The sequence below is a fragment of the Notolepis coatsorum genome, assembly GCF_963971535.1.
Source record: "Notolepis coatsorum genome assembly, chromosome: 11".
NCBI lineage: Eukaryota > Metazoa > Chordata > Actinopteri > Aulopiformes > Paralepididae > Notolepis > Notolepis coatsorum.
Window position 1 is genome coordinate 112,609,502 of NC_140175.1, and position 27,635 is coordinate 112,637,136.

The following is a 27,635-nucleotide window of genomic DNA, read 5'->3' on the forward strand; positions in this document are numbered from 1 at the left end:
AAACATCTCAGTAGCACCTTATCTAAATGTTCTATTTCATATATGGAGATTCATATTTATTTATGTATTGCATGCATTTCTACATTTTATTTCCTATTTTGTTTATTCATCCCAGTATCTTTATTTTTTTAATTTTTTTTTAAACTTCGATTTTTTTTTAATGTTCGAAGCTTGTGCCATCGAACGAAGCTTCGAAGCTTCGAAGTATTTAAGACAGCCCTAAAATAAACCAATTAAAATCATTTCAGACAACATTATTTAAGCCAACTGGCCTATCGCTGTAAGTGAACGTTTACACGTTAAAAACTAACGGGGCTCTACGCCAACCTTTTACCCAAGGAGCACACAAAGATATTTAGGAGCACACAAAGAAATTTAGGAGCACACAAATACATTTAGGAGCGCAGTGAAAGAATCTCAAGTAACAGTTTATTAACAAACTATTGATTACATGCATATTATACTGTGCGTGTGTGTGCATGGGTGTGCATACTAAGGGACAGACATCTGTGCAATAGCACCACCAAAATCACACATTGGTCCATGCCTATACTAGACAAAGTGATGAACTGCACTACTTGTGGTTGTTTGTTTTGAGAGATTTTAGATACGTTTTATACTCGTGCTACAAGATTTTGGCCTGTGCTACAAAACTATCAACCTCTGTAGCACCAGTGCTATGTGGAAAAAAAAGTTATCGTACAGCCCTGGACCCAGCAATTAATTTTTGTACACTGTAGTGCACATTTAGCTTGATTCCTCTAATACTATACATGTCACTCTATTGAGACCCGACGTTCCTTACAGAGGACAACCATAGCTTTCCAATGATATATCATGTGTTGGGTTGTGAGTGACCATGCAAACTTGCCTTTTTTGTTTTTTCAAAATGGCTGTCAACCCAAAAGGCACATTGCACGGATAAAATAGAGATAAGCATGATATTCATATTTAAAATGTTTTTGAATTTTATATTATGATTGTTTTTAGTAAGTAAAAATCTAAGGAGCATTTTGAGAGTTGTCAGAGTTAAACATTTATTTTCAGAGGAAAAACATGAATTGATTAATGTACACGGTAGTGCACATCAGGACTTAGTGTATGTTTGTTTCATATTTATTTAGTAGACAGCTCTATGTCAGAGTGTGAGAGATGAAACATGAAGAGCCAGATGAAGTTGATAAAGACCATCAGTCTTCTGGATGCTCTTCAGAAAAGGGGCCTGCCTGCTACTTTGACGTTCTCTTGTCTTCTTCGTCACACACCCTTCTGGCCGCCAGTGGAAACACTGTGAATGTGGATAACATTTTCATAATTCCTATGTAAGATTCTTATTGTTTTACGATCAATGAAGTCCGGTTGTGCACTACAGTGCACATTTAGTAAAATATGAATAGAGTAAAGTAAAATATATATATATTGTGTTCTGTGTTCTTTAGCACCCAAACACTTAAATTATCCCCCAAAAATACAAGTGATTTAGACTTAATAATGTTTTCCCGTCCCACGTCATTCTCACCTTCCTCTTTTTCACTTTCTGCCTCATCTTCCTCTTCTTCATCCCTTTCATCTTCTGAGTTTTCACCCCCGCCCTCCCTTCTCTTCCTCTGCTGCAAGTCCACTATGTGAGCTCCAGTCTTCATCGCTCTCATCGTCTGCTTCCTCATCCTCCTCCAACGACTCTGAACAGTAAAAAGATATACAACCAATGTATCAAGGAAGAACACTGCAACAAGCCAGCAAAATACTATATCTGTGTTGGGGGAAATAATATATCTATGTTGGGGAAAATACTATATCTATGTTGGGGAAAATACTATATCTATGTTGGAGAAAATACTATATCTATGTTGAGGTAAATAATATATCTATGTTGGGGAAAATACTATATCTATGTTGGGGAAAATACTATATCTATGTTGGGGAAAATACTATATCTATGTTGGAGAAAATACTATATCTATGTTGAGGTAAATACTATATCTATGTTGAGGTAAATACTATATCTGTGTTGGGGAAAATACTATATCTATGTTGGGGAAAATACTATATCTATGTTGGGGAAAATACTATATCTATTAGGGCTGGGCGATATGGCCTAAATATGATATCACGATATTTTCTGACCTTTCGGCGATACACGATACACATCACAATGTTTTTCTTTTTTTCCCCAAACAATTCATTATGAGGCTTACCAAGACAGTATTTGAGTTTGCAAGCTAACATTAAAGACTAAATAAAATACCCATGCATTTAGCATTTTTATATTATATATTAGATTTAGATTATTGGATTATTAGATTATATATTGCATATATTTAGCAATGAGATATTATATGATTTAGATATGAAATATGATTAATTGAAAATGGGGGACCCTGATGTAAACAAGACGAAAGACTTTCTCTGGTCTGCATCCCCTTAACAATTGTATGTATTGAGCTGTACTGTACCCATTCTGCAATATGTTAATAAAGTTTTAAATCAATCAATCAATCAATCAATAAATAGCATTTTAGCATTTTTATGAAACTACTGTATATTTGTATGTATGTCTCTAAATGTTTTGATGAATTGAAAATGGAGGACCCTTATGTAAAAAAGCCGAAAGTCTTTTTCTGGTCTTCATCCCCCAGTCCACTGTTGTTGTATTGAGCTGTACTGTATTGTACCCATTCTGCAATCGTTAATAACGTTTTCATTCATTCGATCATTCAGCCGGCAACATAATAATTTTGATTGACAGTCGAGTCTGCCAATTACGTCACACCGATTGAACCCGCCCTGCTGTTCTTAGCACCAATCGGCAAGCTCTATGCGTTTTTTACTTCCGCAATTGATTTTGACGAGAGCTGAGCTCAGCTCAACGACAACAACAGCTCCCAATCCCCGAGTGATTACCAGCGCACCGCAGCATGACTAAACAAGCCATAATGATTTTATTGCAACGAATGTTATAATAAAAGCCTTTCCATACATCTGTCTGATTGAAAACTTTATTAACAGACCGCAGAATGGGCATGCACAACTCCGCACGGGCTGAGATATGAACAGTAACGCTTGCTATCTGTCGTCATCGGACGTTGCTATGTTTGGGTAAATACGCTAATGTTATTGAACGTGTAACTATATAACGTTAATGCCACAAAACGAATGCCTTTGTTAATAATAATTAGTAACTTTGATGCAGTAGTGTGTGTGGGGGCGGCGTTGTTCAAAAGTTTGAACGGGTGTGGACCAGATTGACGCGACACAATCCTCTTGGGCAAAACATCACGATATCCACAATACGTTAAAAAAGTGTATCGTTAATGAACTGTACCCGATATTTATATAATATCGTCATATCGCCCAGCCCTAATATCTATGTTTGAGAAAATACTATATCTATGTTGAGGTAAATACTATATCTATGTTGAGGTAAATACTATATCTGTGTTGGGGAAAATACTATTATCTATGTTGGGGAAAATACTATATCTATGTTGGGGAAAATACTATATCTATGTTGGAGAAAATAGTGGGGAAAATACTATATCTATGTTGAGGAAAATACTATATCTATGTTGGGGAAAATACTATATCTATGTTGGAGAAAATAGTGGGGAAAATACTATATCTATGTTGAGGAAAATACTATATCTATGTTGGAGAAAATAGTGGGGAAAATACTATATCTATGTTGAGGAAAATACTATATCTATGTTGGGGAAAATACTATATCTATGTTAAGGAAACTACTATATCATCTATGTTGGGGAAAATAGTGGGGAAAATACTATATCTGTGTTGCGGAAAATACTATATCTATGTTGGGGAAAATAGTGGGGAAAATACTATATCTGTGTTGCGGAAAATACTATATCTATGTTGAGGAAAATACTATATCTATGTTGGGGAAAATAGTGGGGGAAATAATATATCTATGTTGGGGAAAATACTATATCTATGTTGGGGAAAATACTATATCTATGTTGGAGAAAATACTATATCTATGTTGAGGAAAATACTATATATATTTAGGAGAAAATACTATATCTATGTTGAGGAAAATACTATATCTATGTTGGGGAAAATATGATATCTATGTTGAGGAAAATACTATATCTATGTTGGGGAAAATACTATATCTATGTTGGAGAAAATACTATATCTATGTGAGGAAAATACTATATCTATGTTGGGGAAAATACTATGTTGGAGAAAATACTATATCTATGTTGAGGAAAATAGTACTATATCTATGTTGAGGAAAATACTATATCTATGTTGGAGAAAATACTATATCTATGTTGAGGAATATACTATATCTATGTTGGAGAAATTATTATATCTATGTTGGAGAAAATACTAGGGCTGACCTTCGAAGCTTTTTTTGGCTGTCGAAGCTTCGGGCCGAGATTTGATTTTAATTCGAAGCTTCGAGATAAAAAATAAAAAAAGATTTGATCTTATGTTGTGGGACTTGTACAGCACTTTGGTCAACGTTGTTGTTTTTAAATGTGCTCTAAATAAAGTGGATTGGATTAGATTAATTAATTAAATTAATAATGAGTTTTTATAATAATTGTATGTTTTTACATGGGTCGGGACACTATAAAAAATACTATAGAGAATTGTCAGTGCTGTAAAGTTTAAACCTTTTTAAATCTTAGACAAACTAAACCCTTTGCTTTTATGAAATATTGTAAGCAGTCATTTGAGGCTTTATAAAAGCAGCACAATGAACACAAATCTGTCAGTGCCGAGTCCGACCTCATCTTAAATAACAAACGGCATTGCTTGTTGTAGTTAACAAAGAGAGGCAGAGTTAATGAGGCGTATGACGTTTGTTGCATTGGAGGCGCAAGATTTTGCAGGTGGGAGGGGGGATAAAAAAAAATGTAATACAATAAAATGTAAGGCGGCTAAGTGGCGCAGTGGGCAAGGCGCTCGCCACTAACGCAGGAGATGCTGGGTTCGAGCCCAGCTCTCTGCGTTGCTTCCGGCTTGGCTGGTCGTTCATACTAATACAATTGGCAGTATTAGGGGGTGGGAAAGCCGGTGGGTGGGGATCGAACGTTGTGGACAGCGACTCCTACAAGTATAAAACGTGTTATATTTGTCACAAATGTGCCTATTGTATTTGTGTTATTTAGTTGCAGTGCCATGTTTGGCTGTCATTTTCATGCTGACAAGTTGACGTCACACAGCCAGACACGTTAGGTGTAAGGAATTATGGGATTTGGTGTTGGGTGTATGGACTCTACTAGGGGTGGGAATCACCAGTTTCATCACGATACGATACAGATTCTTTGGACAACGATACAATATTTGCTGATATCTGCCACGATACGATACAATGCAGTCCCCACTCTGCTGTTCTCTATCGCTCTGAACAGGGTTTTAGCTTGTTGTTAGCTTATGCTAACGTAATGTTAATTCCGGTCTTAAACATGACGTGGTCATAAAGGAATGGCGAGGATTGCAAAGCATGTTATATGCATTTGACCCGTTACGGAATAAAACAGCAGGGATTTGTTTTGGGTCGCGAATTAGGCACACTAGCCTTGCTATGTTGCAATGTGCGTGTTCCAGACGCTACTGCTGCTACTGAGACGAGTACCGTTGTGTGCTGTGGAGCGGATATGAGTCACGACACCACGGATTTTCAAAATAAGAGTATCGATATGAACTGAGCGTTGCTAGCTGCCGGAGCCATAGTTATTATAGCTGGAGCTGCGCGTGGGCGGAAATGAGACCCGCCAAAGGATTTTTCAAAATAAGAGTATCGATATGAACCGAATGCCTATCGCACCAGTGCTACTGAAGCGATCGCCCCCCCCCCCCCCCCCCCCCTGAGTCCGCCAGTGATCCCACTACACACTGCTACACATGCAGAGCCCTAACCTACTGCAGTACACACTATCCCACTACACACTGCTACACATGCAGAGAGCCCTAACCTACTGCAGTACACACTGACTACACACTGCTACACACTATCCCACTACACACTGCTACACATGCAGAGAGCCCTAACCTAGTGCAGTACACACTATCACACTACTACACACTATCCCACTTCTACACATGCAGAGAGCCCTAACCTACTGCAGTACACACTATCACACTTACTACACACTATCCCAGTACACACTGCTACACATGCAGAGAGCCCTAACCTACTGCAGTACACACTATCCCACTAGATTCATTCTGAAATACACCAGAGGTTCACTGTGAAATACACCAGAGATTCACTGTGAAATACTCTGAAAGAATTACTTACTTGGGACCAAGTAAGGTTGTCGATATTCCAATGTACAGTTTCGCTTGTACAGTTGTACAGTTTCCCCCACCCCACGTCCCCCGCCCCACCTCCTCCAATGTACAGTTTCTACATCAAATGCATATACTCTCTTTTTTAGACTCTTTTTGTATCACAAACACTACTGTATTTGTAAATCTGGTATGTCATAAATGTATAGATGTAGCAGTACTGTCTATCTGTATGTCATGTATGTCATATATGTTATGATTAATTGAAAATGGGGGACCCTGATGTAAACAAGACGAAAGTATTTCTCTGGTCTGCATCCCCTTAACAATTGTGTGTATTGAACTGTACTGTACCCATTCTGCAATCTGTTAATAAAGTTTTCAATCAATCAAACCATAGAGTTTCACTTTGAAATACACCAGAGATTCACTTTGAAATACACCAGAGATTCACTGTGAAATACACCAGAGATTCACTGTGATCACTTTAGAATAGCGTGAACACTGAGTGATACAGTGGATGCTTCACACTCTTTGTACCTCTGGTCCACCAACACTTAGGCTGCGGTTACACACAGGGCTATTTTCGTTTAGTTTTCAGGGTCAGTTTAGCTTTCCAGAACGCAACGTAATGGCAGTGTGGGATATTTGTGGATATCCTGATGAAGAATGTTCTCAGTCAACCGAGGTTTGGATAATAACAAGGTTTATTAACCAAACAGATAGAATACATAGAGAGAATGGCTGAGGGCTTCCCCCAGGTGATCAGCTGAAATGACCCAGGTAAGAAGACCCGGGTTGGTCTCGGGAGGAGACCTATATAGTTTGCAAGGGGGGGGATGTGGTCCCATTTGATAGGTCAAATGGGGGGGGGGGGATACAGGTTTGGGGAGAAAAGGGGGGGGGGGGTGCACAGGATTGGGGAGAAAGGGGAGGGGAATGTATTCCACAGAGAGGGGGGGGGGGGCACAGGTAAGGGGGACACAGGGGAGGGGAATATATTTACATGAGAACATTATATTATACCACAGCAGGCAAGTTAGACATTGGTTTTGCCTCCTGAGCACAGTGATGTAGTACAATGCCAAAGCAGTAGGTGGCAGTAGGTGGCGAACATGAAGGCAATTTTCAACCAATCAGAAGTTGAATGTGCCAATACACTTCCTGCAAAAAAAAAAAAAAAAAACACCATCTTTAAATGCCTTGCGTGAGCCATTTAGCCAATGTAGCATTTATTTTTCAGCAAAGAAAGTGCAATAAAAGTGCAATAAACAAAACGGATACATTCACTGTGTGTTCTGCCTCATTTGTTGATGAAACAAAACTAACATCAACACAATTGACCACCAAGAGCGGATAGTTTAGTCTCACAAAAAGATCTCCGATGTTGTTAGCTACATGCTAACGTGAATGGAATATGCCAGTAAAACAGTATAGCATTGTGGCTAGCAGCTTGGTAACGTTAATGCTAGCAGAATGAATGGATGTAAACTTTATTTAACAGATTGCAGAATGGGTCCAATACAATACGGCTCAATACAAACAATTGTTAAGGGAATGCAGACTGTTGTAGCTTGGACTGGGCTCCTTATAACAATAACTTGACAACACATGGTAGCTGCAGCTCTGCTGTAAACACTGGAAATAACCGCCCGTGCGGGTATCTACTGCGCATGGGCGTTGAGCAACAACGGCTCCGTATCCGGCTCGCGCAGATTACATGATACACGTTGTCGGCGAGTTTTGGCAAGTATCCAAAACGGAAACACAATTTCATATCCTGCCAAAACTGCGTTTCTTTTTAACTAGGACAGCAAACGTAATCATTCAGCAACAAAAATGTTGCTGTATTCAATGGTGTAACTAGGGCCTTAGTGAACCAGGGAGGGGAAAACGTCAGTAAGCCTGAACGAATCGGTTAGATACATGAAGAATGTGGTCCCCCGCCAACTTATTCCGGTCTAGACCTAAAAAAAATAATGGGTTGTTTCTAGGGCTGTCTTAAATACTTCGAAGCTTCGTTCGATGGCACAAGCTTCGAACATTTAAAAAAAAATCGAAGTTTAAAAAAAATAAAAAATAAATAATTTTTTTTTTTTAACTTCAATTTATTTTTTCTGTTCGAAGCTTGTGCCATCGAAATAACGTGTATCCATTCAACTAGCTGCTGTACTGCTATGGTAGCTAGCCTAGCCGCAATGCTATGGTCAATCCCATTCAAGAGCTTTACTGTAGGTTTAGTCTCTCGCTTTTTGAGAGACATAAACTCTCTGCTCTTGGTGGTATATTGTGTTGATGACTCTGCACCCCCCCCTTAACAACTGTTTGTATTGAGCCGTATTGTATTGTACCCATTCTGCAATGTTAAATAACGTTTATCCATTCAACTAGAGCTATACTGCTATGGTAGCTAACCTAGCCGCAATGCTATGGTCGATCCCATTCACGTTAGCATGTAAGCTAACAACAACAGGTTTAGTCTCTCGCTTTTCGATTTTCATTTTTTATTTGTATTTTTTACTTCGATTTGTGTGTGTGTGTGAACAATCCACTTTATTTATAGAGCACATTTAAAAACAACAAAGTTTACCAAAGTGCTGTACAAGTCCCACAACATAAGATAAAAAAATAAATAAACAAAATAAAAAGTTTTTTTTTTTTTTTTTATCGAAGCTTCGAATTAAAATCGAAGCACGGCCCCGAAGCTTCGATTGCCAAAAAAAGCTTCGAAGGTCAGCCCTAGTTGTTTCTGGTTGCAGACCGACCCTGCCGATTTAGGTGCGACCCAATATATTTTATGAGTTAAAAAAAAGTAAAAAGTAAAAATAAAAATTCCTTATGGATATTAAACATGCTGGCAGAGTACATGCATCCATATTGTTGTGAACATTTTAATTAAATAAAGAAATTCCCTATCCATAGTGGCCGTGGGAAAGAATAAAATAAAAAATTAAATCAAATAAATTCCCTACCTACCCATGGCCTTAACTGACAACCAACAGGAAACAAACAATATTTTTTGTTATGCCCTATTGACATGGCTGAGAAAGGAACAGAATTAGAGGAAGGAGAGGACAGGAGATCTGGGAAGTACTTTGAACTGGTCTAACGTAACAATGTTACATCTTTTCACTGTACACACAAGACTGGGGTCACAATAAATAACATAGTCTCTCTGCATTATGGGGAGGCGTATTTCATTTAACCTTCAAATACTGTAAACTGGATTGTATACTGAAGATATGACACAATGGGGTCACGGCTTGGCTCAGAGATAATCATTTAAGGCTTAGCCTTGATTGATTGAAAATAGGGCTGGGCGATATGACGATATTATATAAATATCGGGTACAGTTCATTAACGATACACTTTTTTAACGTATCGTGGATATCGTGATGTTTTGCCCAAGAGGATTGTGTCGCGTCAATCTGGTCCACCCCGTTCAAACTTTTGAACAACGCCGCTCCCACACACACACTACTGCATGAAAGTTAGTACTTATGATTAACAAAGGCATTCGTTTTGTGGCATCAACATTATATAGTTACACGTTATATAGTTACACATCAGCGTATTTACCCAAACATAGCAATGTCCGATGACATAGATAGCAAGCGTTACTGTTCATATCTCAGTCCGTGCCGAGTTGTGCGTGCCCATTCTGCGGTCTGTTAATAAAGTTTTCAATCAGACAGATGTATGGAAAGGCTTTTATTATAACATTTGTTGCAGTAAAATCATTATGCCTCGTTGTCATGCTGCGGTGCGCTAGTAATCACTCGTCGGCTGCGGTGAGCTGTTGTTGTTGTTGTTGAGCTGAGCTCTCGTTAAAATCAAGGAGGGCATTCAGGAAGTAAAAAAAGAATAGCGCTGCTTGCCGATTGGTGCTAAGAACAGCAGGGCGGGTACAAGCGGTGTGACGTAATTGGCAGACTCGACTGTCAATCAAAATGATTCTGTTGCCGGCTGAATGATTGAATGAATGAACATTATTAACGATTGCAGAATGGGTACAATACAGTACAGCCAGGGGCGTATTTGGCACGGGGGACTTTGGAATGGGTCCCCCCCATTTTTTCAGAATGCAGTTAATGTCCCACCCCCGTCTGACTACCTGTATGCAAAGAGTAGTAGATGGGGGTCGCATTTGCACGGGCCAAGTACCCACTCGCTAAAGTACTCGTCTTTGCATAATAATAGCTTGGGTCGTCCCCTCAGCCGAGGTGTGTGTTAAAATACGTCATCACATACGGTATAAAGAGAGATAAGATAAGACATTCAGTGCTATGTCCAACTCCTACCTGCGTGCATGCAACAACGAGATGGCACCGTCGCCCAAGAGGAGAAAGCTACTTCTTCAAAGCAAACTAAGTTTTGCTACGCTGTCGCCCGGAGCTAAACCAGCAGCAGTGACGACACCACCACGAAACAGGAAGGCAAGTAACAGCATTTTAGCAGATTTTCTTTTTTTAATATAGGCCTAATGTATTTGTCCAGATTGACTATATAGCTATAGCTATTTGCCTGTTTGTTTCTCTTGAAAATAATCGTGGTTCATAAGTCCATGATTGATTGATTGATTGAAAAGTTTATTAACAGATTGCAGAATGGGTACAGTACAGTACAGCTCAATACATAAATTGTTAAGAGGATGCAGACCTGAGAAAGACTTTCGTCTTGTTTCCATCAGGGTCCCCCATTTTCAATTCATCATATGACACACACGACATACAGATAGACAGTACTGCTACATCTATACATTTATGACATACCAGATTTTCAAATACAGTACTGTTTGTGATACTAAAAAAATCCAGAAAAAGAGTATACATTTGACATAGAAACTGTGCATTGGAGGAGGTTGGGTAGGTGGGGTGGGGCTGTACATTGGAGGTAGGGATGTCCCGATCACCTTTTTTTGCTCCCGATCCGATCCCGATCATGTGATTTTGAGTATCTACCGATCCCGATCATTCCCGATCCGATCAATAAAAAATAAAAAAAAAATAAAAAAAAAATAATTTTTTTTTTTTTTTTTTTTATCTTAATTTCTCACATTACATTCACCCTGAATGTTGACGTTATCCAGGTGAAAAGTTAACTTCATTCAAGCGAGGCATTTGCATTTGCAATCCTTGACATAAATCATTTGATGTATAATTAAATCAAAGGAAATGCGTTTGGGTCTGAGTGTGGCTGGTCTGCCGTTCTACAGCTGGATACTATTAGTTTGTTTTGGCAAAATTCTTCTGCTCTGTGACTGTGAGTCTGTGACAATAAATAAATGAATGGTGATATGCAATTTAAAACCAAAACTAAGGCCTCAGTATGAGTTTACCTACCTCCCAGCACAATGTGCTCCAGCCTGTTGCTTCATGAGATGGCAATAACATACATAGAGCAATGGCGCCATCGTCTGTAAAAACCAGGTGACTGCACGTCAGCTAAAGAAAAGGCAATCAATGTTTTTGTTATTTTTTTATTTAACAGTATCCAACAGGATTCACTTATTGCAGCACAAACAAAATAAATATAAAGCGTATAGTTATATATCAGTGGTGCACCACAAAATAAAATAACCATGTAAAACAAATAGTGCAGAATTAAGAATAGTGCAGCAATAACAAATGTACTGGTCTGGTAGTGCAAGTAACAGAGGTAGCTTGACTTTACATTCAGTCATACTCAATGACTCATAAATAATAAAATAAAATATAAAAATTGTCTTAGTGCAGAATAATTCTAGTCTAGACTATGAACTAGTCTAGTTTTAAAATTAAATTAACAGCAGCAGCTCAATGAAACGTGACAAACAACATGTATATATTCAAATATAAATTGTAAACAATGGGATATAAAATTGCAACACACTTTTAAATTAACCCTTGAAATTTGAATGTACTCTAGACTATGACCTAGTCTAGTTTAAGCAGCAGCTCAATGCAATGTGAAAAACAACGTATTTCACAATTCAAATATAAAATGTAAACATGAGATTTTTTTTAAGGGAAGCCTAACCCCTTGAAATTTGAATGTACTCTAGACTATGACCTAGTCTAGTTTAAGCAGCAGCTCAATGCAATGTGAAAAACAACATGTATATATTCAAATATAAATTGTAAACAATGGGATATAAAATTGCAACACACTTTTAAATTTTTTTAAGGGAAGCCTAACCCCTTGAAATGTGAATGTACTCTAGACTATGACCTAGTCTAGTTTAAGCAGCAGCTCAATGCAATGTGAAAAACAACGTATTTCACAATTCAAATATAAAATGTAAACATGAGATTTTTTTTAAGGGAAGCCTAACCCCTTGAAATTTGAATGTACTCTAGACTATGACCTAGTCTAGTTTAAGCAGCAGCTCAATGCAATGTGAAAAACAACATGTATATATTCAAATATAAATTGTAAACAATGGGATATAAAATTGCAACACACTTTTAAATTTTTTTAAGGGAAGCCTAACCCCTTGAAATGTGAATGTACTCTAGACTATGACCTAGTCTAGTTTAAGCAGCAGCTCAATGCAATGTGAAAAACTACGTATTTCACAATTCAAATATAAAATGTAAACATGGGATATAAAATATTAATTTAAACATGGGATATAAAATTGCAACCAACACGCTTTTTTTTTCTTTTTTTCTGCACTCTATTCTTACTCACTGTCTGGCATCACAATTAAGTGGAGATTTTTTTTTAAGAAAACCAGCATCTCTACCCTCTCAGCTGAGAGCCGATTCCTTTTCTCATCCAGGACGTTGGACACTGCACTAAAGAGTCTCTCACTGTCCACAGAGGTGCAGGGGGCACCGAGAAACTTGGTTGCAACAGCAGCCAGTGAGGGGAAACGTGAGACATTAAGTTTCCAGTAGTGCAGAGGATTGCTTTTCCTAGAGTGGGTTTGCTCTGAGAGATAGGTCTGTACCTGGACTTCAGCTGATGTACTGCTCACAGACCGGGCCTCGAGCGGATTCTCTCCCAAAATCTCATCCATGACTCTGCCCAGGCAGCTGCTTGTGCTTGCTTCTTCTTCTAGACGTGGTGTCTTGCTTCTAGGCTCTGCGCTGGCGTCTGCGGCCTCTGGCTCTCTGGCAGCCCTCTCGTCCTCCATCTTCACCACCTCCTGGATGAGCTTCTCCTTGGCAAGCCTCAGGTTGTCTGACTTTGTGAAGAATCTGAAAGTAGATAAATGTATCAATTACCCACAAGTTCACAACTAAGTCAGTCAAACATATGGCAAGACAACACACAGCATTTTATTTAGATAAGATTATTTAGCATTAATTTTTTTTTTAGATTATTCTTGCCTGTCTTTGTATCTTGGATCCAATATAGTGGCGATGGTGTATAGTGGCTCCACCTCTATCTCAGCAAAGCGGGTCTCCACTGCAGCTAGGAGCGTGCTCTTCATGGTTTTGACCCCCTGGTCAGTGGTCATCTCTCGAGAGAGTACACGTCTGAGGGCTGTTTGGATGAATGAAATGGATGAATGGTTTATTATTTAGAATATAAAATACATTTATTTTATAGTAAAATTAAATTATTAAAATATAGCAAATTATTAATTAATTTAATTATATAATAATAACCTGCTATTGCAGGGATTACATCAGCTGCAGATGCAGTGGGGTTGCTCACATCCCTTGTGAGTTCCTCAAATGGAACCAACACCTCAGCTGTCTTCTCCATCAGGGTCCACTGGCTGGCTGTCAGGGTGGTTGGGAGGGTGTAGTCGGCTGCATACACACAGAGAGCCCGCTTCTGCTCCAAGATGCTCTGCAACATGTAGAGGCTGCTGTTCCACCTCACAGCAACGTCCTGCTGTAGACGCTTGATGTCCATCTTCAGGTCGTTCTGGATATCTTCCAGACGCGAATAGGCCAACGGCGAATGTTTGAAATGGCCAATGATTTTCCTTGCGGTGGCCAGTGTGTCTGTGACGCTGCGCTGAGACAGTAGACCCTCATGCACGGCAAGTTGGAGCGTGTGCGCGAGACAGCCCACACTTGTTACTTCCATGTCATCCATGGCCTTCTTCATGTTTCGCGCGTTGTCCCGCAAAATAACATGGACCCGTGACTTCTCAATTCCCCAACTGTTAAGCATGCCCAGGAGCGCCTCTCTAACACGATCTGCCGTGTGAGATCCTCGGAAGTTCTGCGTATGCAATGTAGCATGATGCAACTCAAACTCGGAGTCAATCCACTGAACGGTGAAACTAATGAGTGACATTGGACTCACTGAAGAACTCCATATGTCTGTGGTAAATGATAAAGCAGGCACACCTCTTAACATGGCTTGCAGGTGGTCACGGAGCTTGGTGTGAAGCGCAGGCAGAGCTTTGTCTGTGAAGTAGTGCCGAGAAGGCAGCTGATAACGTGGCTCCAAGTGCTCTATGAGACGGCGAAACCCCACGTTCTCCATCACAGATAACGGCTGGTCATCCAACGCGATGAATTCAGCTATCTTGGCTGTTATTTTCTTCGCCCTGTCACCCTGCTCTGGCAGTTTATCTTTCCGTTTAAAAGTCTCTGAAAGTGTCGGTTGTACAACGTGTCGGAGTGTAGTTGCAGCGATGTACTCGCCATGTTGTTGTTTGTGGCTTTTTTTCAGGTGACGAATTAGATTCGTGGTGTTGAACGCGGCTCTGTTTTTTCCTCCACGCGGAATCTCCTCCTTGCAAACATTGCAAGTTGCAAATGGATTGGCTTGACTTTGTACTTTAAAGTGCTTCCAAACCTCTGACATTTTTCTACTCCGTGGATAACGTGTTTCGGGAGCGACGTGTTGTTGTTGTGAGCGTGTAGGTATCTTGAGGGATTCGGCATACGTCACTCTTGCAACGGTGTAAATTAAAGGGAAGGTGTTTGTGGACATTTCTTCTGCTGTGTGTGACAATAAATAAATGAATGATGATATATTATGTAATTTAAAACCTAAACTAAGGCCTCAGTATGAGTTTAAGACGTGAACATGGTCATGTTTGTTGAATAATAATAATAAAAAAAAAAAAAAATTATAATACCCCCTTTTTTTTTTGACGGCCGATTTTTTTTATTTTTCCCCTCCGATCCCCGATCCTCTGAAAAGCACGTGATCGGCGCCGATCCCGATCACGTGATCGGATCGGGACATCCCTAATTGGAGGTGGGGGGGGGGGGTTGGGTAGGATACAACCCCATTGTAATCATCCTGACTAATAATGATGAATTGAAAATGGGGGACCCTGATGTAAACAAGACTAAATTCTTTCTCTGGTCTGCATCCCCTTAACAATTGTGTGTATTGAGCCGTACTGTATTGTACCCATTCTGCAATCTGTTAATACAATTTCCAATCAATCAATCAATAATGGGAATGGAACACTGGTGCATTAATGTTTTATTAATGTACGCTGTCCCCATGGTTCAAATAAATAAAGTTAGTAAACCTATACCCGTGTTCTAATGGTTTCTCTCTTTTTGGGTTTGTTTATTCTGCAGGAGGATGCAAATACGGCTTCTGAAAGCACACAGACAGTGCCTGTAAACGTAGATGCACAGCTGCAGCGTGCACTATCCCCACCACTGAATGACAGAAATTATGTAAGTAACAATAATGTCTTAACAAAATACATATTTGACTGTGTAGTGGATGGTTGGATAGATGGAAGACACAGAGCTCCCTGCCCCCTCCCCTCAGGTTTGGTGTGTGAACGATGTCATGGTCTGATTACCGGTACTCAGGCCGAGCACTCACACCAAACCTGTGAATGTGATGGGTTGCATTCCATTCCCAATAGCCTGTTTACAGAGTCCATCAGCAAGACAGTCATTTGCAAACAAGATACAAACTCATTGCAATCATCCTGACAAAATAATGATGAATTGAAAATGGGGGACCCTGATGTAAACAAGACTAAATTCTTTCTCTGGTCTGCATCCCCTTAACAATTGTGTGTATTGAGCCGTACTGTATTGTACCCATTCTGCAATCTGTTAATACAATTTCCAATCAATCAATCAATAATGGGAATGGAACACTGGTGCATTAATGTTTTATTAATGTACGCTGTCCCCATGGTTCAAATAAATAAAGTTAGTAAACCTATACCCGTGTTTAGGGCTGGGCGATATGGCCTAAATATGATATCACGATATTTTCTGACCTTTCGGCGATACACGATACGCATCACGATGTTTTTCTTTTTTTCCCCCAAACAATTCATTATGAGGCTTACCAAGACAGTATTTGAGTTTGCAAGCTAACATTAAAGACAAAATAAAATACCCATGCATTTAGCATTTTTATATTATATATTAGATTTAGATTATTGGATTATTAGATTATATATTGCATATATTTAGCAATGAGATATTATATGATTTAGATACGAAATATGATGAATTGAAAATGGGGGACCCTCATGTAAACAAGACGAAAGTCTTTCTCTGGTCTGCATCCTCCAGTCCACTGTTGACTGTTGTTGTATTGAGCTGTACTGTATTGTACCTATGCTGCAATCTGTTAATAACGTTTATATTCATTCAGTCGGCAAACAGAATCATTTTGATTGACAGTCGCGTCTGCCAATTACGTCACATCGCTTGCACCCGCCCTGCTGTTCTTAGCACCAATCGGCAAGCGCGTATTAATTTTTTACTTCCGCTATTGGAGAGCTCAATGAAAACAACAATGGCAGCGGTAGCTCGCCGCGGCCGACTTTTACCTTTTAGCTCTGCAGAATGACTAAACGACTGGAGGCATAATGATTTTACTGCAACGGATGTTATAATAAAAGCATTTCCATACATCTGTCTGATTGAAAACGTTATTAACAGACCGCAGAATGGGCACAACGGAGTCAGCACGGGCTGAGATATGAACGGCTAATGCTTGCTATATCTAGGTCGACCTCTGTCGTTGCTATGTAAATACGCTGATGTTATTGAAAGTGTAACTATATAACGTCAATGCCACAAAACGAATGCCTTTGTTATCATAAGTAGTAACTTTTGATGCAGTAGTGTGTGTGGGGGCGGCGCTGTTCAAAAGTGTCAACGTGTGGACCAGATTGACGCAACACAAGCCTCTTGGGCAAAACATCACGATATCCACGATACGTTTAAAAAGTGTATCGTTAATGAACTGTACCCGATATTTATATAATATCGTCATATCGCCCAGCCCTACCCGTGTTCTAATGGTTTCTCTCTTTTTGGGTTTGTTTATTCTGCAGGAGGATGCAAATACGGCTTCTGAAAGCACACAGACAGTGCCTGTAAACGTAGATGCACAGCTGCAGCGTGCACTATCCCCACCACTGAATGACAGAAATTATGTAAGTAACAATAATGTCTTAACAAAATACATATTTGACTGCGTAGTGGATGGTTGGATAGATGGAAGACACAGAGCTCCCTGCCCCCTCCCCTCAGGTTTGGTGTGTGAACGATGTCATGGTCTGATTACCGGTACTCAGGCCGAGCACTCACACCAAACCTGTGAATGTGATGGGTTGCATTCCATTCCCAATAGCCTGTTTACAGAGTCCATCAGCAAGACATAGTCATTTGCAAACAAGATACAAACTCATTGCAATCATCCTGACAAAATAATGATGAATTGAAAATGGGGGACCCTGATGTAAACAAGACTAAATTCTTTCTCTGGTCTGCATCCCCTTAACAATTGTGTGTATTGAGCTGTACTGTATTGTACCCATTCTGCAATCTGTTAAATAAAATGTTCATTCATTCACAGATATTTGACAACACCGCAAAGCTGGTCACCTCACTAAACATCGATCCGATGGAAATGCCTCGTATCCGCAACCCTCCAAAACGTCTAACTGGTGACGCTGCAGCACATGTCCCAGCAACTTCTGTGGACTTCTTCAGAGGGGAGTTCTTCAAAATACTGGACACAGCAGATCTGCAATTCCGAGAGCGGTTTAATCAAAGAAGCTTTGAAGTGCTTCAGAAGTTGGAGGGTGTGCTTATTAGGGGAGAAAGTGATGACATTGTGGACAAGTATCCAGAGATGAACAGGAGGATGCTGGATGTTCAGCTAGCCATGTTCAAAGCAACTAACACCTATGCATCAAGCACAGAAGCTGCAGACATCCTGAGAGGCATGTTGCCTGAAGTCAGAGGTCTTTTTGATCAGGTGGAGGTCCTTGTGAGGCTGTTGCTGGTTGTTCCCTCATCCTCTGCTGAAGCTGAGAGGAGTTTCAGCGGACTCCGGAGGTTGAAGACCTGGCTTCGCAACTCCATGAAGCAGAAAAGGTTGAACAGTGTGGCAGTTTGTCATATACATCAAGAAAGAGTTGATGCCTTTGACATTAGAGAACTCTGTGAGGAATTCATCTCTGCCCATGATCGGAGACAACATGTCTTTGGAAGCATTGGATGAGTTTAAATGTGAAAATGTCAATTTAAATAATGGAGAAGTCACTTTAAAGGAATGAGGTATATAAAGTCACTTTAAGGAAAGAACAGATGTGGCTCTTGTATAATATAGTTTAGATACATTAAGTATAATAATGACAAAGTTAAAATTGTATAGTAGTCTACATAGAAACAGGTTTGTTATATAACTTATGTACCAGTGCATAAGAGTGATTTATGTTAATGTTTTGTACCTGTAATTAAATTTGATTAAAAGTGATTGGTGATAGATAAAGATGATAGATACATTAAGAGCTAAAATTGTATATTGTATAGTAGTGTTTCTCAGGAACCTAGCATGTTTTTTTTTTTTATCATGCATATCTTGTATTACTGTGTTCATAATTGCTAATTGAAGCACCATATAATACATTTTCTTTCACCATAAACCTTTCAAATTTGTTTATTATTTGTCACAACAATACTTGTTTCTGTATGAGCTCAAAAAAAGTCAACCAACGAACTAGATTCTTGTACCGGATCTCCTCTCTGGTAAACAAGAATACCCTGAAGACTCTGGCAGGAGCACTCATTCAAGGGTACTATGACTATGCTTACCTCATGGTACCAAAGCACCTCAAAGGCGCTTAAAACGTTTATGTCACAAATGTAATGGTAAATGGCTGCTTTTTTATATAGCGCTTTTATCCAAAGCGCTTTACAATTTGTTACTCACATTTTTACCCATTCACTCACACATTCACACACCAACGGCGGAGGCAACCATGCAAGGTGCCAACCTGCTCATCGGGAGCAATTAGGGGTTAAGTGTCTTGCTCAAGGACACATCAACACGCTGCCCGGGAGGAGCGGGAATCGAACCGGGAACCTCCGGATTGCCAGACGAGTGCTCTACCTCCCGAGCCACTGTCGCCCCAGTGTATCAGTACTAAATACCTATATGTCCCTATGCCATAAATGTCATGTATGTTGTGTATTTCATAAATGTCTATATGAATTGAAAATGGGGGATCCTGATGGAAACAAGACAAACGTCTTTCTCAGGTCTGCATCCCCTTAACAATTGTATGTATTGAGCCGTACTGTATTGTACCCATTCTGCAATCTGTTAAATAAAGTTTTCATTCATTCATTCACTCAGTGTGTCGTTTACATGGAGAAATGGCGCCACCGCTTGGAAAAATGCGGTATTGCACCCCTGGTATTTAAAAGAAAAAAAAACTAGGTAGACGGCGCCCCCCCTAACCCCCCCCCCCCCCCATCGCCGTCACTCGCCACGCCCCCAAATCTGTCCCCCGCACACATCGAGAGAGAGTTACGCCAGTGAGTACAGCTCAATACAACAACAGTGGACTGACTGGAGGATGAAGACCAGAAAAAGACTTTCGGCTTTTTTACATAAGGGTCCTCCATTTTCAATTCATCAAAACATTTAGAGACATACAAATATACAGTAGTTTCATAAAAATGCTAAAATCCTATTGATTGATTGATTGATTGATTGATTTAAAACGTTATTAACATATTGCAGAATGGGTACAGTACAGCTCAATACATACAATTGTTAAGGGGATGCAGACCTGAGAAAGACTTTCGTCTTGTTTACATCAGGGTCCCCCATTTTCAATTCATCATATTTCATATCTAAATTATATAATATCTCATTGCTAAATATATGCAATATATAATCTAATAATCCAATAATCTAAATCTAATATATAATATAAAAATGCTAAATGCATGGGTATTTTATTTTGTCTTTAATGTTAGCTTGCAAACTCAAATACTGTCTTGGTAAGCCTCATAATGAATTGTTTGGGGAAAAAAAGAAAAACATCGTGATGCGTATCGTGTATCGCCGAAAGGTCAGAAAATATCGTGATATCATATTTAGGCCATATCGCCCAGCCCTAATTGAAAACTTTATTAACAGATTGCAGAATGGGTACCCTGGGGGACCCTGATGGAAACAAGACAAACGTCTTTCTCAGGTCTGCATCCCCTTAACAATTGTGTGTATTGAGCCGTACTGTACTGTATTGTTTGTACCCATTCTGCAATCTGTTAAATAAAGTTTTCATTCATTCATACAATACAGTACGGCTCAATACAAAGCAACTGCAGACCAGAAAAATCCTTTTGTCTTGTTTACATCGGGGTCCCCCATTTTCAATTAATCAGGACATTATGACATACAGATACAATGTAGTAGTACAATATAATACAGAACTGTGTAGTAAAAAGATCATTAAAAACATCCGAAGGGGAAGAAACTGTACATTGGTGGGGGGCCGGGGATTTGGCCATTTACAGGGGCCAGTTTCTAATTGCAGCCACCCGTAGGTGCTCTTTGAGAGCGGTTTTGAAGGAGGGAAGGGAGGGCGTTCCACATTATTGTACACAGGACACAGGTATCCTTCTGTTTGCTAGCTGACCAAAATGACAAGAAGGAACCGTCACACAATAAAGGTCAATGGAGAGCAATGGAATGTTTCCCCCTGAGTGGGCGGGACCTATTTGCGCTCAGTCTCTATGGCCTTTCAGCCCCATAACCAACCACCCCCCCGCCTCACCCCCTAGAGGTGCTGCTTGGCTTATCATTCTAAACACCTCCGTCACCATCAGACCATAAACCATCCCCCTCACCATCCTCTTACCAACCATCCCCCTCTTACCAACAATGACAACAAGATCTCCAATAAAGGGGTTATAGCATGCGGGTTAAGTGATCATTATATGATATTCTGTACCCGCAAAAAACTAAAACAAAAGGCTGGCTGCCACAAAACAGTCACATCTAGAGACCTCAAAACCTACTCTAGCGAGGCCTTCAACCTTGAACTGGAGAGTCTGGACTGGTCAGATGAACTCAATGGTACACTGGTTGAAGAAACATGGCTTGGTTTCAAAACCAAATTCTAAACAATACTAAACGACATGGCCCCCCTAAGAACCACCAGGGTAAAAAATCGCGCTGAGCCGTGGATGCACTCCGAAATACTGGCCGCTATGAAAACCAGAGACAAAAAATGCTCTGAGTTTCGTAAAAGTCAGTCAAAGCTTACTAAAAGCACGAGCAGTGAACTCCAAGCCCACGTGACTGAACTCAAACTAGAAAGAAACAGACTAAGAAACGACGTAAACTCCATGATCAAAACTGCAAAAAAGAATTTCATCAATGACAAAACTGAGGAAAACAAAAACAAACCACGTGAACTTTGGAAATTACTCAATAATCAACTAGGATGCAGTAAAAAACTTAAAACCAGATTCTCAAACATAAACATAAAAACGGACAACACGCTCATCACAGACAAGCTGGATGTAGCCAATTACTTAAACATTTTCTTCACAAACATAGCCACAACACTGGTAAACAAACTACCCTCCCACTCAGGGCTTTATGGGGTAGAACACATAGTAGCTTACTACAAAAACCTAGGGGTCCGCAAGGACGACTTCAAGCTGGAAATGGTAACAACAGATGAGGTACTCAATAAACTGAGCGCCCTCCAACCTAACAAGGCCACTGGCCATGACAACATCCCCTCCAAATTCCTCAGAGACTCAGCAGCCGCCATCACCCCAATCATCACACACATAATAAACCTCTCCATAAAACAGGGACACGTCCCCAAGGACTTGAAATTGCGAGGGTGACCCCTCTGCACAAAAAGGGCAGCAAATTAGACCCAGGCAACTACCGCCCTGTTTCTATTCTCACCTCCATCTCGAAAGTCATGGAAAAAATAGTCTACGAACAGGTCGAAAAGTACCTAGCGGAAAAAAATCTAATCTACGAATTCCAATCTGGCTTCAGAACATCCCACTCCACTGACACATGCCTTCTCTATTTGAATGACCACATCAAACAAGAGGTGGACGCAGGCAAATACTGCGGCATGGTCATGCTGGACCTACAAAAGGCCTTTGACACGGTCAATCACTCCATTCTGATTGACAAGCTAAAAGCAATTGGTTTTGATAGTCTATCAGTGAGCTGGATGCAATCCTACCTTGAGGGGAGGGAACAGATGGTGGAGGTAAACGGTACCCTATCCCCCCCCCTCACAGTGAGCTGTGGTGTTCCACAAGGAAGCATACTAGGACCGCTACTGTTCCTAATTTATGCAAATGACATGTCGTCAGCTTGTGACTGCAACTTGTTCCTGTTTGCGGACGACTCAGCCCTGCTGGTCTCTGACAAGAACAAGTTACAGGTTGAAAAAACCCTCAGCTCGGAACTAGGCAAAATCTGCATATGGCTCGCTGATAACAAACTATCATTACACATGGGCAAAACAGAGTCCATTCTCTTCGGTTCAAATAACAAACTTCGACGGCTTCTCAGTTACAGTGGGTGACAATATTGTCACAAGGAAAGATGAAATTACCTACCTGGGTTCCATCCTAGAGGCTAATCTCTCCTGTGACAAAATGGCATCCAATGTAATAAAAAAAGTCAACCAACGAACTCGATTCTTGTACCGGATCTCCTCTCTGGTAAACAAGAATACCCTGAAGACTCTGGCAGGAGCACTCATTCAGGGGTACTACGACTATGCTTGCACCTCATGGTACCAAAGCACCTCAAAGGCGCTAAAAACAAAATTACAAACATCTCAAAACAAACTGGTCAGACTACTGCTGGACCTTACTCCTAGAACCCACCTCACCCCTGCCCACTTTGACAACCTAGGATGGCTTAGAGTAGACGACAGAGTACAGCAACTTGCAATGGGCCTGGTCTACAAGATACACTACACGACCAAGGTACCCATGTACATGTCAAAATACTTCCCAAAGGTCAGTGAATACCACGATCACAACACCAGAGGGAGCTCCACAAATCATGTTAAACCCAGATTCGGCTCAAATAAGGGACTAAACACGTTTCGCAATTATGCCACATCAATGTGGAACGCCCTACCCAAAGCTGTAAAGGAATGTGGATCACTACCCACTTTCAAAACCTCTCTCAAGGGACACCTACGGGAGACTGCAATTCAACACTGGCCCCTGTAAATATCCTAACCCAACCCCCTCCAATGTACAGTCATTTACCTAGTATGGTTGTCAATAGTCCAATGTACAATTTTGTTTGTACAGTGTCTCCCCCCCCCCCCCTCAATGTACGGTTTTGCCAATGTACAGTCATTTACCTAGTATGGTTGTGTCAATAGTCCAATGTACAATTTTGTTTGTTTGTACAGTGTCTCCCCCCCCCCCAACCACCTCCAATGTAGATTACCCAATACAGGGCTGTACGCTGCGATGATATCGTCGCGAATTGCCCCTTTAATTGGCCGTTGCGATTGGTAAATATTATCTGGGGGCGGGCTTGCGAGTAGTGCTTTCAAGCCTTGGATTCGCATTTCACTCCTAAATTATCCAAGGCGTGTGATGACGCGATGACGTCACTCACGCGAGCTGAGCAGTGAGCACTCAGCAGGTATGATCAGCGGGAACAATCGACTGAGCACTCACTCTGATAGACTGGCTGACTGTCTGATTTAGCTATGAAGAAAAGTAAAGTTAGTATTGCTTCATATTTTCGACGCGTTGTTCGACCTCCTATAGTGAGCCGAACTGAACTGAACTCAGACACACGGAGAGAGATGTGGCATCTGCTTCTCCTCCAGCCCTCTCGCACCCGTGGCTGTTGTAAACACTGGGACCTCGGTGAGCCTGCCAGCCGGCTAGCTACTGATAGCTATCAACAAATGCTCCAGTAAGTCTAGTAGTGCATGATAGCTTGCGTTAGCTTACTGTTCAAAACGAAACGTCCCATTAACCTGTTCCACCCCACGGCCACGGTACCGACCCCTTTTTGACATTATTATCATATATTAGTATTTTTATGAGTGCTGCAATAATTTAACGTTTTTAAAATCAAACGTTTTCAAGTATTATTATCACTACTATGTCACAAATACATGTAGAATGTAAAACGTTAGGTTGGCAATAGTTTAGCAATAGGTTAAAAGTGAGTTTATATCATTTTAAGTTTTTATTTTTCACTCGCGTTTTTGACGCTGAAGCGTAAATGGAAATGTTGAACCATGGGAATTGTAGTTTTTTTGCGGCCATTTTGAAGAGCGCATCGCCAGCTATCTGCCAGCGTCGGAATTTCTCAAAACTACACTTCCCATGGTCCGCTATGGTCGTTCAAAGTTAGGCATTCTGAATGAATCATATCAATAATTGTTATGATTCGCGATAATAAGCTACAAAAGGTAACGTTTTTGACAAATATTGAAACGCAGTCAGTTTCTCCACACTATTGTAATCATGTAGGAATAATTAGATCTGAAATTAGTTACAAAATGATTACACTGTGGGAGAAATAAAAAAGTACAGTCGATTACATTAAATATCTGTATATGTTATTATACATGCCTGGTGATACTATATCCAAATTGAACTCGGCCATTTGAAAGATACTATATGTATATATATATAAATGTGCGAATTGGCTATAATAAGGTAATGTATAAGCATATATTCTATATTCTATAATAATATTTCAAATTGCATTGGTCCGGATGGGAGAATTCAGTACTGTATATACAAAACCTTCAATTTTATCATCTTCCCTTTATTAATTTCCTTAGATCTTTTGTACACATGATCTCAAGAGGGTACTGAATTAGCTCAGTGGCAGTTTTTTAAGTTTGGTCATTATTATCATGGTTTTATTCACTGTCAAAGATGAAAAGAAAAATCATAATTCATATTTTCCTTTGTTTCATCAGAATTTAAGCAAGCCTAGTAATAGACACAATATTTCTGACACTGAGAATACATTCATTGAGGTCCATAGATGTTCCTAGATACCAAGAATATGCAAATAGCCCTTGTAGAAGTGGAGCAATATTCCATTTACCATAGGTATACATTTTATGCAGATTTCACCTGGGGTGGAACAGGTTTTAAACTAAATAGTTCAGATAGCTCCGTCCTGATATCAATGTCTTATAACACTGAGTCGATGCGTATTCGAGCTGAGGGCACGCTGAATATAGTCAATAGGGAGCAGCTGCAGCGCCGGAGAATCCTGGCCGTAGCTGGAGGCTACAGTATAGGGCCCAGCTGCAGCTCCGGAGAATCCTGGCCGTAGCTGGAGGCTACTCAGTACACACAGACAGTGGAGCTGGTTGCATATAGCGAGCATTTAGACTTGTTGCGTGTTGGCGATGTCTCGCAGATAATACAACTACAAGTATGATTATATAATATATATATTTTATTAAAAAAAAATTATATAAAAACAATCGATATAAATAATGGTAAAATTGTTATTTAAAAATTTGCCCCTAAAAAATATTTTTTGCCCCTAAATTTCTCATTTAGGGGCAAGTGTGCCCCTAGTGAAAAAGCTTAGCGTACAGCCCTGCAATACCCAGTATGGTTGTCAATATCCCAGTGTACCCAACCCCCCCCCACCCAACCTCCTCCAATGTACAAATGTATATACTCCCTTTTCCTGACTCCTTCTGTATCACAAACAGTACTGTATTTGCAAATCTGGTATGTCATAAATGTATAGATGTAGCAGTACTGACTATCTGTATGTCATGTATGTCATATATGTCCTGATGAATTGAAAATGGGGGACCCTGATGTAAACAAGACGAAAGTCTTTCTCTGGTCTGCATCCCCTTAACAATTGTGTGTATTGAGCTGTACTGTATTGTACCCATTCTGCAATCTGTTAATAAAGTTTTCATTCATTCATTAATTCAGCTGCACAAATTAATGGCTGCAGACAGAAGGAGCTGGCTGTGATTCAGGCTGGTCGGGATGCCTGTACGTTAATGCCAAGCAAGCAGTGCAAAAATGCTTCCGCATTCGTCACCGCACGCTAGTGCGGTAAAGCGCCCTTCTTTTCAGACAAATGCTACCGTGCGTGCACCGGCGGCGGCGTGCTCGCTCAGGTGCGTGCGTGCGCCGGCGTGCTCGCGCGAGGTGCCCGCACATGCGACACGAGCGGAGCTCAATATATATAAGTCACCGCCCCTTATTCAGTATCCGACAAATAGCTCAATTGGCTAGGACACATGGCTGTGGATCCTATGGCTTGTTTGCTGGCGAGTTCGAATCCCATCGAAAATATTTTTTAACGTGATTTTTTTTTAACGTGTATTCTTTCGCCGATTAAGGTTAGGCATTGTTTCGGAGTTGGTTAAGGTTAGAACGGTTAAGTTTAGGCGCTGTTAAGGAGCTGGTTAAGGTTAGAGTTTGTCAAAGAGAATGGCAATAGACAGCCTATTTCCGCGAAAATGAAAGGCGCATTACTGCATGCCACTACGGTAAATTTTTGCACTGCTTGCTTGGCATAAAGCTACACGCGGTCGGGATGAGATGAGCATTTCACCCATCATTGATTATTCAGCTGTTCAGGAGAAACGTTGTTCAATGATGCACCTCTATGGTTTTCATATCACATCATGAAGCGTTGGGTACAGAGGTCTAGTTCATACACTTGGCCAGGATCCTTAAGATATGAATGTTGTGTCTCAAAGAGGTGTAGCACTTTTATTTGTATACAACCAGTCAGCTTGTGACTATCTTACACATCTACTAGCTAGCTAACGTTGGTAACAATACTTCCAGTGAAACGTGAACATGTGATCACACTCTTCAATAACTAGCTGCTCCTCGTCTTTGTTCCAAACCTCAGAGACGGACAACACCTCAGGACAACAAGCTAGCAGCCGTTAGCCGCACAACGTTAGCTCGTTAGCTAAGAGAACGTTATCTAGAACCAATATGGCTACAGTCTCACCTTGAATTCCTTGGTTGAATCCGCAAACAACGTTTAATAATCCGCGCAGAAACGTCCAACAGAACACACTTGTTTAATTCTTGTATTTCGCAGCTCGTCTTCAACTGGACTGAGGTCACTGATCGAAGGGAAACTCTGGCGGACTGGCGGAGTGAGTGACGCTGCTTCCTGCTCGAGACATCCA

The 27,635-nt window shown here is 40.4% G+C and overlaps 1 long non-coding RNA gene across 1 annotated transcript; it reads right to left on the reverse strand.

The window, feature by feature from the left end:
• Positions 1-480: 480 nt before the first annotated feature.
• Positions 481-27,586, reverse strand: LOC311236541. The gene is made up of 3 exons (XR_014620218.1): positions 27,452-27,586; positions 1,520-1,682; positions 481-1,288 (listed from the first exon to the last, which is right to left on the reverse strand). It is a non-coding gene; the product is annotated as an uncharacterized lncRNA (long non-coding RNA).
• Between the last annotated feature and the right edge of the window lie 49 nt (positions 27,587-27,635).